The sequence below is a fragment of the Aethalodelphis obliquidens genome, unplaced genomic scaffold (genome assembly GCF_003676395.1).
Source record: "Aethalodelphis obliquidens isolate GAN/ISIS:26980383/991018 unplaced genomic scaffold, ASM367639v1 scaffold49, whole genome shotgun sequence".
Lineage (NCBI taxonomy): Eukaryota > Metazoa > Chordata > Mammalia > Artiodactyla > Delphinidae > Aethalodelphis > Aethalodelphis obliquidens.
Window position 1 is genome coordinate 15,506,322 of NW_020837993.1, and position 13,472 is coordinate 15,519,793.

The 13,472-nt window shown below is 46.1% G+C and overlaps 6 non-coding genes across 6 annotated transcripts; all 6 read right to left on the reverse strand.

Annotated features, from left to right (window-relative positions):
• Window positions 1-3,646: 3,646 nt before the first annotated feature.
• Window positions 3,647-3,727, reverse strand: LOC113607685 (small nucleolar RNA SNORD115). Its single transcript, XR_003428036.1, has one exon. It is a non-coding gene; the product is annotated as a small nucleolar RNA SNORD115 (small nucleolar RNA).
• Window positions 3,728-5,734: 2,007 nt separating this feature from the next.
• LOC113607682 (small nucleolar RNA SNORD115) lies at window positions 5,735-5,815 on the reverse strand. The gene has a single exon (XR_003428033.1). It is a non-coding gene; the product is annotated as a small nucleolar RNA SNORD115 (small nucleolar RNA).
• A 2,052-nt stretch (window positions 5,816-7,867) lies between these two features.
• LOC113607680 (small nucleolar RNA SNORD115) lies at window positions 7,868-7,948 on the reverse strand. The gene has a single exon (XR_003428031.1). It is a non-coding gene; the product is annotated as a small nucleolar RNA SNORD115 (small nucleolar RNA).
• Window positions 7,949-9,990: 2,042 nt separating this feature from the next.
• Window positions 9,991-10,070, reverse strand: LOC113607681 (small nucleolar RNA SNORD115). Its single transcript, XR_003428032.1, has one exon. It is a non-coding gene; the product is annotated as a small nucleolar RNA SNORD115 (small nucleolar RNA).
• A 2,023-nt stretch (window positions 10,071-12,093) lies between these two features.
• Window positions 12,094-12,171, reverse strand: LOC113607684 (small nucleolar RNA SNORD115). Its single transcript, XR_003428035.1, has one exon. It is a non-coding gene; the product is annotated as a small nucleolar RNA SNORD115 (small nucleolar RNA).
• A 974-nt stretch (window positions 12,172-13,145) lies between these two features.
• LOC113607683 (small nucleolar RNA SNORD115) lies at window positions 13,146-13,226 on the reverse strand. The gene has a single exon (XR_003428034.1). It is a non-coding gene; the product is annotated as a small nucleolar RNA SNORD115 (small nucleolar RNA).
• Between the last annotated feature and the right edge of the window lie 246 nt (window positions 13,227-13,472).

The window sequence follows — 13,472 nt, forward strand, 5'->3', positions numbered from 1 at the left end:
CCTGAATATATATTTTTCCAATGAAGACAAATGCAAAAGAAGCTCAATATAATTAATCATTAGGGAAATACAAATCAAAACTACAATGAGTTATCACCATTATGAAAAACAGTATGGAGTTTTCTCAACAAATTTAAAATAGAAGATTATATGATCCAGCAAACTGACTCCTGGGTATATAGCCAAAGGAAATGAAATCAGTATCTCAAAGAGATATCTGCACTTCCATGTTCTTTGTAGCATTATTTACAACAGGCAAGATATGGAAACAATATCCATTCATAGATGAATTGAAAAAGAAAATGTATACATATATAAAATAATGAAATATTATGCATAGAAAATAAGAAAATTCTGTGATTTGTTATTACATGGATGAACGTGGAGGGCAGTATGTGAAATGAAAATACCCAGACAGAGATACAAAAATACAGTATGGTATCACTTATATGTAGAATCTTTTAAAAGGCCAATTTTATAGACACAGAGAATAGAATACCAGTGGATAGAGGAGAAGGGGAATTAGGAAGATTAGATCAAAGGGTACAAACTTTTAGTTACTAGATTAGTAACTAATCTAATCTAGTATATAGATTTAATATACAGCATGGTGAATATAGTTAAGAATACAGTATTGCATACTTGAAATTTGGGGGAAGATTTTAAGCATTTTCAACACACACACACACACACACACACGGGAATTAACTGTGGGGTGGGGGATGGAGGTGTTAATTGTCTGGATCTTGGTATTTATATTATGATGTAGAGTGTATCAAACCATCATGTTGTACACCTGAAATATATTCAATTATATTTGTCAATTATTCCTCAATAACTCTGGGGAAAAAGAAAAGCTCTTATTGATTTGAACTATAAAACTACCCACAGATATAATCATTTTGTCCTGAAAATTCTTACCAGATATATGTATCCTTAAGCCCTGGTGTCAGAGTAAACTGGAGACTGGAACATTTATTACAACATTCCTGGGTAGCTACCAGGTACTTCAGGAGATTGAGATTTCATTTTTTCATTATTATTCGATTTGAAAATAACAGTAGTCAAGGATGAGAATTATATCTCTCATGTATGTATTGTTCATGTGGACTATTCTATAATTTCTACACAAAGAATATTTTTCTTACTCTAAAAAGTCCAAAATACTTCTGTTGTAGACTAGAGATATATCAATCACAGACATAAACAAATAGATATTTGACAAGTCCTTGGACTTGCATATCTTCAAGGATGCAATATCAAGAATAACAATAATTAATCACATCAGGTACTTCCTTTCTAAGGAAAGAAGTAAAGCAATGTAAAAGTCAGAAACATTAAAAGAGATGTCAGTTTGCATATATTTTATCCAAGATCACATATCATAGGCAAAGCATATATATGAATCTCAAACTTGAGGCCTCAATTGCCTGGGTCTCTTAATTGTGAGTAGTTTGCCAGTGATTAAAACATATCACAACACTATAACCACCCTGGAAATATACAATAAGAATGAATATGTCTAAGCATTTTTAGGTTATAATAAATATCACTATAGAATAACAAAACTTCTCAAGTTTCAATTAAAGCAAATTCAGAAGAAAAACAAAAAAATTCTCATAAGAATCTTGGAAAGTAGGCCAGTCTTTTATGAGAAGAAAACCCATTATAATATTTATGTTTCCCAATTGAATAAAACTATCAGAGAGCCCTGCTTTTCACTTGTCCAATGTTTTATTTGGAACTTTACAGCCACCACGTTGTACATTGGTGCTGTCACTCACATAACATCATAGACTGGGATATCACCTATTAACCAGACATGCAGAAAGAAAAAATGAGAACAAAAAGCACCATGAATTAGTATCAAAATTCCAAAGAATTTAAAACTGAAGAGTACTAAAATCAAACTGAAACATTTGGAAACTTCCTGCTAATTAGGATCAGATATTAAGAGTTTATTCAAGAAATCACTAATTTTTATCATAAACACAAAACATGACTATTCACAAATATAAATAAAACAGTTCCAGAAAAGTCTTACCCAGAATGGAAAGCTTTAATTTTGGTGTACAAGTGACCAGATTGAATGCAGGAAGATCTGATGGTAAAAGTAGAGTCAAAAACAATGTCCAAAAAGTCATCTTACTAAATAGTCTTTAACTAAAAGAAAAATAATGGAGAGTATTAAATGATTAGACATAAAATTTTTATAGGTAAATGACTTATGTTTGACATTCCTTCATATCTAAAGAGAAATATACATTAAATGCACAAAAAGAATCATTAATTATGCAATAGTTGATTCATTCAACATAGGATGATTAAAGAATGAAGAAATTCATACTGGTTCTTCATTGTCTCTTAAAACAATGGGTAGCAGACAAGACATTGGGGTTGTATTCTTGTCAATAAACACACAGACAATGTGGCTGTGAAGTCACGTGGATTTATACTCTAGGAAGCAAATATCTGGAGACTGGCCCATGGGCTTACCATCAGTCAAACTGGCAAAAACATGCAAGGGAACTTTCAGGCCTGAAAAGAGAGCCATCAACTTTTAGTTTTGGGACCCCGTCATGGCCAGACAATGAACAACAAAAAACAGAAAGGCAACTACTCCCCCACTAGGACCACATCTTGGGCCACCACTCTAACTCCTGCCTCAAAATGGTCTAAAGTTTGAGATGATACAATGGCACCAAAGAGCTGTAACAGATTTTCCAGAACTGTGGGAGTGGGAGGCAATATAAGAGGGCAGTGTCCACAGAGAAAAAGATTCCACATGAAATGCAATGGGCCCCACTGAAAGTAGGAAAACAAAGAGAAGGGCCCATCAAAAGCAACTGGCATTAATTAGAGCCCACTATCCCTGAAAATGTCCTGGCAAAGCCCTACATAATATCAGGGGTCACATTTCAGCTCAAGTAATAGCCAGCAGTGTCTACAAACGAAGATCGGTGGACTGGTTCATGAATGTATCTGAATGAGTCCAGACTGGGGCTAGATCACACCATATAATAGATTCTTGGGAGACCACAAAGCACACACCACAAGTGACTGTCCCCTCAATAGATCAGCATTCTATGCCTCCAAATGTGCAGAAACATGTGGGGATGTAGTTCAGGGTGCCAGGGAAGGAAACATTGACTCCATGTGCAATCTGACCAGAATTCAAGTCTAACAAAAGGCTATTCAGAGCCTGAGATCCTAGAATGTAGAAAAGACACCAGAGAAGGAATCCCATCTTTATGAGGATTGCGGTTCCCAAAATAACTCCCACCTCCAGATGTTTTAAGATGGGCCTCCCTCATAGTCCAAAGTCCTCTGAAGCCTGTGTCAAGGACCAAAGAGAGTCTCTCAACTCGAAACATTCAGGTCATGGAAAAACCTTGCCAGAAGGTATAAGAGAAAAACACAAATAAAAAGAAAGAGATAAGGAAAAGCCACGCCTGTGGCATCTGGGTGGGGCGGTGGAACTAGGGATCAGGAAAAAAAGCCAAAGACAAGACCACGTCTTGGCCATGTGGCAGCCCCTAAACATGGTAGAGTCTCAAGGGCTTTCCTTCCTCCATACCCACAGCCCAGGGCTCTGTAAGGGACAGGGGTATCCCCAACCTCCTGCCCATGGATGGCCACCTCCATTGGACCTCAGTGTAATCCTATTGAGCATGATGTTTAGGTCATTCTCTGTCTTCAGGACCATATGAATTCTCATCATAGAGCCAACCGAGGCACTCCCCACACATTGGGGCACTGGCACCTGAGTAGCCTTACCTCAGATGTTTCTGGAAATGAGGGTGCCCAAAAGGAAGTTGGTATCTGTCTCTTCCAGGTGCTGGACCAAAGCTGACATTGATTGACCCACGGGAAGCAGGCCAAACAAGGAACTGAATTCCTCTGGGGAGTTGTCTAGCTAGAGAGGAGTAGGACAGCAGTGAGAACTCCTACTCCATCACTTTAGGAATTGGGGGTCATGCATTATACACCTTCATGGATCAAATGATGCTACAAGACACACCAACATTTATACATTCAGGAACACAAAGAGTGACAAAATGCACCTATACACATTACATAAACAAGTAGCTGAAATGCATATCTAAAACCTAAGTATCTACCTACATACCTACCAAAGCAAACACCTACCTCTCTACTCCTTACCTCCCTAAATCCTTACTTTTGTCCCTCCCTCCCACCCTCCATACATTATTACAAACATGAAGGAACCAGTGGACGAGTGGATCAGTGCATGAATGTATATATGAATAATATGTCAAGATATGTAGAAATGACGAATCCCTAAAAAACTTCCAAGAGAAGGCAGAGCATCATTGGCTCTCCTTCTAAAGCGAGAGACTCTCAGCCAGCAAAGTTCTAAGGATGAGTCTTGGGGAACAGAGGTGTTCCTCTGGGCTTGATCCTGGTCTGTGCAAGCACAGCTGATGGCATATTGGGCTTGGCCACTTGCCCACCAACACTCAAAGAATGAGGACATGAGTCCCAAAATTGGATGATCAAGGAAGCAGATATATGGAGATGGGCAAATGGGCTCAGCACCAGTGAAACTGGCAAAGCCCTGAATGGGAATGTTTAGGCCGGGACAAGAACCTTGACTATTGGTGCAGCGTCTCCATCCATGGCATGCCCAAGGCCTACAAACAACAGCACTGCAATTACTCCATTCTAAGCCCATAACATGGGGCCATGCCTCTACTTCAAGCATACAGGGGCTCATGTTGGAGATGATATCAGGGCTCCTAAGGGCTCTCAACAGCTTTACTAGAAATGGACAGTCAGGAGTTTCTACTTTGGAGGGTGCTCTCTTCAAAGGCATTGACTCCCACAGAGGAAGAGCTCCCCAGGAGGATCACTGGATGGGAGTGGGAGGCAAAACCCATCAGAGGGCCCATCAGGAGCAATTGGCCTCACTGAGACACCACCATCCCTAAAAGTGACCTGGCCAAGTCCCATTAAAGCTCAGGGGCTGCCCTTCAGCTTCTCAAAAGCAAGCAGTGTCTACCTGCCAAGGGCAAGTGGATGGGTTCTTGAATGCCTCTCACCACCTCCTGGCCTGGGGCATGATTCTTCTCTACCGATGGTTCTTTGGAGACGGCAAAGCACACATAACAGTGACTGTCCCCTCAGTAGATCAGTGTGCTCTGCCTTGAGGTGGGCACGAACCAGTGTGGATGTTCCCCAGGGGCCCAGGGAAGGAAATGTTGTCTCCATGTGCAGTCTGACTATGTCATTAGATGTGGTGACATAGCAGAAATCAGCTGACTGAGTCCTTAGATGTGGTGCCATAGCAGAAATCCCCCATTTGCGAGGATTGAGGTTCCAGAAAGGACTTCCCCCTCTTGACGCCTTTGACGTGGGCCTCCCCCATAACCCAAAGTCCATTGAGGCCTCTGTCAAAAATCAAAGACAGCCACTCCCTCAAACCATTCTGGCCGTGACGAGACCCTTGCCAGAACATCTGACTGAAAGACACAATTTGAAGAGAAAGAGCTAAAGAAAGGCACCACCTAGGACCTCCAGGCAGGCAGTGGAACCAGGGATCAGGAAAGAAAGCTGAAGACAGGATCACGTCTTTGCCACGTGGAAGCCTCTAAACATGGTAGAGTCCCAAGGGCTCTCCTCCAGGGATAGGTGGCCTCTACACCCACACTCCAGGGTTCTGGAAGGGACAGGAGAATCCCTAAACTCTGGCCCCTGGATGGCCACCTCCTTTGGGCCTCAGTGTAATCCTATTGTGCATGATTGTTAGGTCATAATGTCTCTTCAGGACAATATGAGTTCTCACCATTGACCCAACCGAGGCACTCCCCACTCATCTGTGCCCTGGAACATGAGTAGGCTTACCTCACATGCTTTCTGGAAATGAGGATGCCCAAAAGGAACTGAGTTTCTGTTTCTTACAGGTGGTGGACAAAAGCTGACATCACTTGCTCCATGGGCAGTGGACCAAACTCAGATCTTCCTTCCCATGGGGACTTTGGCTAGAGAGGAGCAGGACAGCTGTGTCAACTCCAAGTCCATACCATTGGCATTAGGGGGTCATGCGTGTACATGTACATGCATCGAATGATGCTATGAGACATACCAACAGATGTCTTGTACATCTAGGAACACTTCCACGAACACAAAATGTGCCCAAATGTACTTGTATGCATTAACATAAACACCTACCTGAAATGCGTACCTAACACTCATCTACCTACCTATCTGCCTACTTACCTACCAACCCACGTACCTACATTTCTAGCTCTCCACCTCTCTACCTCTTTGCCTTTCTCTCTCCCTCCCTCCCTCCCTCCATACAAACATAAAGGAACCAGTGACAAGTGGATCTGTGTATGAATAGTTACATAACTAATGTGTCAGGGAAGGAAGAATTGACGAATCACTAAAGACTCCCAGGTGAAGGCAGAGCATCGCTGGCTCTCCTCCCATCAGAAGGCCTGGGGTAAGGGCTTCTTGGCCAGTAAAACTCTATGGATGTGTCTTGCAGAATGGAGATGTTCCTCTGGGCTTGATCCTGGTCTGTGCAATCATGGGGTGGTCGATGGGACACTGGGCTTGACCACTTGCCCACCAACACACAGAAAATGGGGCCAGGAAATCCCACAGAATGGGTGCTGGAAGAATCAGATATGTGGAGACGGGCCCATGGGCTCAGCAGCAGTCCACCTGGCAAAACCCTTCATGGAACGTTCAGGCCAGGGACGAGAGCCATCGTCTGTTGGTTCAGTGTCCATTCTTGTGGCCCATGGAAGGCCCCCAAACAACAGCAATGTAAGTACTCCCTCCTCAGCCCATGCCATGGAGCCACCCCTCTTCTTTGGTAAACAGGCCCTCAAGATGGAGATGATCTCAGGGCTAGGAGGGTTCTCAACAGCATTACTAGGAATGCACACTCAGAAGGGGTTTCTCCTCTTGAGGGTGCTCTCTTTGAAGGCAGGGGCTCCCGGGGAGGAAGAACTCCCCAGGAGACTCATTGACCACTAGTGGGTGAAGCAAAATCCATCAGAGGTCTCATCAGGAAGAACTGGCCTCACCGAGACCCCACCATACCTGAAAGTAACCTGGCCAACTCCCATTAAAGCTCAGGGGCTGCCCTTTAGCTTTCTCAATAGCCAGCAGCATCTACCTACCAAGCCCCAGTGGAAGTGTTCTTGCCTGCCTCTCAACTTCTCCTGTCCTGGGGCACGATTCTTCCCTACTGATGGTTCTTTGGAGACGGCAAAGCACACACCACAAATGACTGTCCCTTCAGTATGTCAGTGTGCTCTGCCTTCTGGTGCACACAGACCTGTGTGGATGTTCCCCAGGGGCCCAGGGAAGGAAACATTGCCTCCAGGTGCAACCTGACTAGAACTCAAGTCTAATGAAAGGCTTTTCAGTGCCCAAGAAACTGGTCCTTATATGTGGTGCCACAGCAGAAATCCACTCCTTTGCAAGGACTGAGGCTCCTGAAAGGACTCCCCCTTCTTGACGACTTTGAGGTGGGCCTTCCCCATCGTCCAACTTCCAATGGGCCTCTGTCAAAAATCAAAGAGGGCCACTCACCTCGAATCATTCAGGCTGTGGCGAGACCCTTGCCAGAATGTCTGACTGAAAGACACAATTTGAAGAGGAAGTGCTAAGGAAGGTCCCGCCTATGGCCTCTGGGCAGGCAGAGGAACAAGGGATCAGGAAAGAAACCCAAAGACAGGATCACATCTTCACCATGTGGAAGCCCCTAGACAAGGTAGAGTCCCAAGGGATTTCCTCCAGGAATAGGGGACCTCCAAACCCACACTCCAGGGCTCTGGAAGGGACAATAGAATCCCCAACCTCCAGGCCCTGGATGGCCACCTCCTTTGGGCATCAGTGTAATCCTACTGAGCATGATTTTTAGGTCATCATCTCTCTTCAGGACCATATGAGTTCTCATAACTGACCCAACCGAGGCACTCCTTATACATCCGTTCCTTGGCATGTGAGTAGGCTTACCTCAGATGCTCTCTGGAAATGTGACTGCCCAAAGGACATGACTTTCTGTCTCTTCCAGGAGCTGGACCAAGGCTGACATCGCTTGCCCCATAGGCACCAGGCCAAAGTCAGATCATCCTACCCTTGGGGACATTGTCTGGCTAGAGAGGAGTAGGACAGTTGTGTCAACTCCTAGTCTATACCGTTAGGCATCAGGGAGTCATGCATGAACCCCTATATCCATCAAATGATGCTACGAGACATATCAGCATATGTCTTGTACATCCAGAAAGACTTCCACGAACACAAAATCTGACCAAATGTGCCTGTATGCATTTATATAAACACCTACCTGAAATGCACAGCTAATACCTATCTACCTACCTACATCCCGACCCAACTACCTACCTTTCTAGCTCCCTACCTCCCTATCTCCTTACTTTTCTGTCTTCCTCCCTCCTCCCAGACTTACAAACATAAATGAGCCATTGGCCAATGGATCTGTGCATGAATAAATACAGAACTAATGTATTAGGGAAGGAAGAATTGATGAATTGCTAAAGACTCCCAGGTGAAGACAGAGCATCATTGGCTATCCTCCCATCAGATGCCTGGGGCAAGGGCTTCTTGGCTCACCAAACTCTATGGACTTGTCTTATGGAATGGAAATGTTCCTCCAGGCTTGATCCTGGTCTGTGCAAGCACGGGGTGGCTGACAGCACATTGGGCTTGGCCACTTTCCCACCAACACTCAGAAACAAGGGCATGAGTCCCCAAAATTGGTTGATCAAGGGAGCAGATATATGGAGATGGGCAAATGGGTTCAGCACCAGTGAAACTGGCAAAGCCCTGAATGGGAATGTTCAGGCCAGGAAAAGAGCTACTGTCTATTGATGCACAGCCTCTCCATCCATGGCATGCCCAAGGCCTACAAACAACAGCAGTGCAATTACTCCATCCTAAGCCCATATCATGGGGCCATGACTCTACTTCAGGGAAACAGGGACTCACAGTGGAGATGATACCAGGGCTCCTAAGGGCTCTCAACAGCTTTACTAGAAATGGACAGTCAGAAGGAGTTTCTACTCTGGAGGGTGCTCTCTTCGAAGGCAGTGGCCTCACAGAGGAAGAACTCCCTGGAGGATCACTGGATGAGAGTGGGAGGCAAAACCCATCAGAGGGCCCATCAAGAACAACTGGCCTCACTGAGACACTACCATCCCTAAAAATGACCTGGCCAAGTCCCATTAAAGCTCAGGGGCTGCCCTTCAGCTTCTCAATGGCAAACAGCATGTACTTACCAAGACCCGGTAGATGGGTTCTTGAATGACTCTCACTATCTCCTGGCCTGGGGCATGATTCTTCACTACCTATGGTTCTTTGGAGACGGCAAAGCACACATCACAAGTAACTATCTTCTCAGTAGATCAGTGTGCTCTGCCTTGAGGTGTGCAGGGACCTGTGTGGATGTTCCTCAGGGGCCCAGGGAAGGAAAGGTTGCCTCCAGGTGCAACCTGACTAGAACTCGGGTTTAATGTAAGGCTTTTCAGTGCCTGAGAAACTAGTCCTTTGATGTGGTGCCACAGCAGAAATCCGTCACTTTCCTAGGACTGAGGTTCCTGAAAAGAATGCCCCCCTTCACAGCTTTGAGGTGGGCCTCCCCCATAGTCCAACCTCCATTGTGGACTCTGCCAAAAATCAAAGAGAGCCACACACCTCGAATTATGCAAGCCGTGGGGAGACCCTTGCCAGATTGTCTGAATGAAAGTCACAATTTGCAGGGAAAGAGCTAAGGAAAGGTCCCGCCTATGGCCTCCAGGCAGGCATTGGATACAGGGATTAAGAAAGCAAGGTGAAGACAGGACAACGTCTTTGCCACTTGGAAGCCCCTAGACACGGTAGAGTCTCAAGGGCATTCCTCAAGGAATAGGGGGTCTCCACACCCACACCCTTGGGTTCTGGAAGAGAAAAGATATTCCCCCAAACTCTGGCCCCTGGATGGCCACCTCCTTTGGGCCTCAGCATAATCCTATTGAACATGATTTTTGGTCCTCATCTCTCTTCATGACCATATGAGTTCTCATCATTGACCCAGCTGAGGCACTCCTTACGTATCGGTGCCATAGCACCTGAGTAGGCTTACCTCAGATGCTCTCTGGAGATGTGGATGCCCAAAAGGACGTGACTTTCTGTCTCTTCCAGGTGCTGGAACAAGTCTGACATCGCTTGCTCCATAGGCAGCAGCTCAAACTCAGGTCGTCCTTCCCCTGGGGATGTTATCTGGCTAGAGAGGAGTAGGACAGCTGTGTCACTTCCTAGTTAAGCATTGGGGGGGTAATACATGTACCCCTATATGTATTGAATGATGCTATGAGACATACTAACACATGTCTTGTACATCCAGGAACATTTCCACGACCACAAAATGTGACTAAATGTACCTGTACGCATCTACCTGACATGCACACCTAACAATTACCAACCTACCTACCTCCGGACCCACCTACCTGCCTTTCTAGCTCCCTATCTTCCTATCCTTACTTTTCTCTCTCCTTCCTTCCATCCAGACTTAGAAACATAAAGGAACCAGTGGACAGTTGGATCTGTGCATGAATAGGTACTAAACTAATGTTTCCGGGAAGGAAGAATAGATGAATCCCTGAAGACTCCCAGGTGAAGGCAGAGCATCATTGCCTCTCCTTTCATCAGAAGTCCTGGGGTGAGGGCTTCTTGGCCAGCAAAACTCTACAGACATGTCTTGCAGAATGGACATGTTCCTCCAGGCTCGATGGTGGTCTGTGCAAGCATGGGGTGGCCGATGGGACATTGGACTTAGTCACTTACCCGCCAACACAAAGGAAATGTTGCCATGAATTCCATGGAATGGATGCTGGAAGAAGCAGATATCTGGAGATGGGCCCATGGGCTTAGCACCAGTCAACCTGGCAATGCCCTGAATGGGAACTTTCAGACTGGGGACAACAGCCGTCATCTGTTGGTGCAGCATCCCCTCTAGTGGCCCACCGAATGCCCCCAAATAACAACAGTACACCTACTCCCTCCTCAGCCCACATCATGTGGCCACCACTCTACTTCTGACAACAGGGCCTAACGATCAAGATGATCCCCGGGCTCAGAAGGGCTCTCAACGGCCTTATTAGGAGTGCCCCCTCAGAAGGGTTATTTCCTCTTGAGGGTGCTCTCTTTGAAGGCAGTGGCTCCTAGAGAGGAAGAGCTCCCCATGAGAATCACTGGACCCGATTGGGCAAAGGAAAATCCATCAGATGTCCCATCAGGTGTAATTGGCCTCACCAAGACACCACCATCCCTGAAAGTGACCTGGCCAAGCTCCATTTAAGCTCAGGGGCTGTCCTCCAGCTCTCTCAGTAGCCAGCAGCATGTACTTGCCAAAACCCTGTGGACAGTTTCTTACCTGCCTCTCAATTTCTCCTGTCCTGGGGCTCAGTTCTTCCCTACCAATGGTCCTTTTGAGACTGCAAAACAAACACCAAAAGTGACTGTCTCCTCAGTAGATCAGCATCCTCTGCCTTGAGGTACACACAGACCTGTGTGGATGTTCTACTGGGGCCCAGGAAAGGAAACGTTGCCTCCATGTGCAGCCTGACTAGAACACAGGTCTAATGAAAGGCTTTGAAGTGCCTGAGAAGCTAGTCCTTAGATGTGGTGGGGCAGCAGTGTTCCCCCCTTTGCGAGGACTGAGGTTCCCGAAAGGACTCCTCCCTCTTGAAGGCTTTGAGATGGCCCACCCCCATAGTCCAACATCCACTGGGCCCACCGTCTAAAAAAGAAAGCCATTCACCTCGAATCATTCAGGCCATGGTAAGGCCCTTGCCAGAACATCTAACTGAAAGACACAATAGGAAGAGAAAGAGCTAAGGAAAGGTCCCGCCTATGGCTTCCAGGTGGGAATCAGAACCAGGGATCAGGAAAGCATGGTGAAGATAGGACTACGTCTTTGCCACGTGGAAGCCCTTAGACTCGGTAGAGTCTCAAGGGCTTTCCTAGAGGGATAGGGGGCCTCCAGACCCACACCCCTGGTCTCTGGGAGAGACAGGAGAATCCCCAACCTCCTGCCTCTGGATGGCCACCTCCATTGGGCCTCAGCGTAATCCTATTGAACATGATTTTTAGGCCATCATTTCTCTTAACCATATGAGTTCACATCATTGACCCAACTGAGGCACTCCCCACGCATTCGTGCCCCCTCACTTGAGTAGGCTTTACCTCCAAAGCTTTCTGAAAATGAGGATGTCCCAAACGTGAGTTTCTGTCTCTTCCAGGTGCTGGACCAATGCAGACAACACTTGCTCCATACGCAGCAGGCCTAACTCAGATCTTTCTTCCCCTGGGGATGTTATCTGGCTAGAGAGGAGTAGGACAGCTGTGTCACCTCCTAGTCCAACCCTTAGGCATTGGGGGTCATGTGTGTACACCTTCATGCATCAAATGATGATACAAGACATACCAACACATGTCTTGTACATCCAGGAACACTTCCATGAACAAAAAATGTGACTAAATGTACCTGTACACATTAACATAAACATCTACCTGACACGCATACCTAACGACTATTTACCTACGTACATCTGGATGTTCCCCAGGGGCTCAGGGAAGGAAACGTTGCCTCCATGTGCAACCTGACTAGAACTCAGTTCTAATGAAAGGCTTTTAAGTGGCTGAGAAGCTAGTCCTTAGATGTGGTGCCACAGCAGAAATCTTCCCTTTGCAAAGACTGAGGTTCCTGAAAGGATTTCCCCCCTCTTGACAGCTTTGAGATGGGCCTCCCCAACTGTCCGGGCCTCCCCAACTGTCCAATGTCCACTGGGGCCTCTGTCAAAAATCAAAGAGAGCCACTCTCCTCAAATCATTCAGACCATGGTGAGACACTTGCCAGAACGTCTGACTGAAAGACATAATTTGAAGAGAAAGAGCTAAGGAAAGGCCCCGACTACGGCCTTTGGTTGGGCTGTGGAACCAGGCATCAGGAAATAAAGCCAAAGACAGGACCATGTCTTCGCCACATGGAAGACCCTTGACATGGTAGAGTCTCAAGGGCTTCCTTGAGGGCTCCACACCCACACCTCAGGGCTCTGGAAGGGACAGGAGGATTCACAAACTCCTGCCCCTGGATGGCCACCTCCACTGGGCCTCAGCATAATCCTATTGAGAATGATTGTTAGGTCATAATGTCTCTTCAGGACCATATGAGTTCTCATCGTTGACCCGACCAAGGCAATCCCCACACCTCTGTGCCCTGGCACTTGAGTAGTCTTACCTCAGATGCTTTCTGGAAATGAGGATGCTCAAAAAGACGTGACTTTCTATCTCTTCCAGGTGTTGGACAAAGGCTGACATTGATTTCACCATAGGCAGCAGTCCAAACTCATATCTTCCTTCTCCTGGTGACGTTTTCTGCTTAGAGAGGAGTAGGACATTTGTGTCAACTCCTAGTCCATAGCGTTAGGCATTGG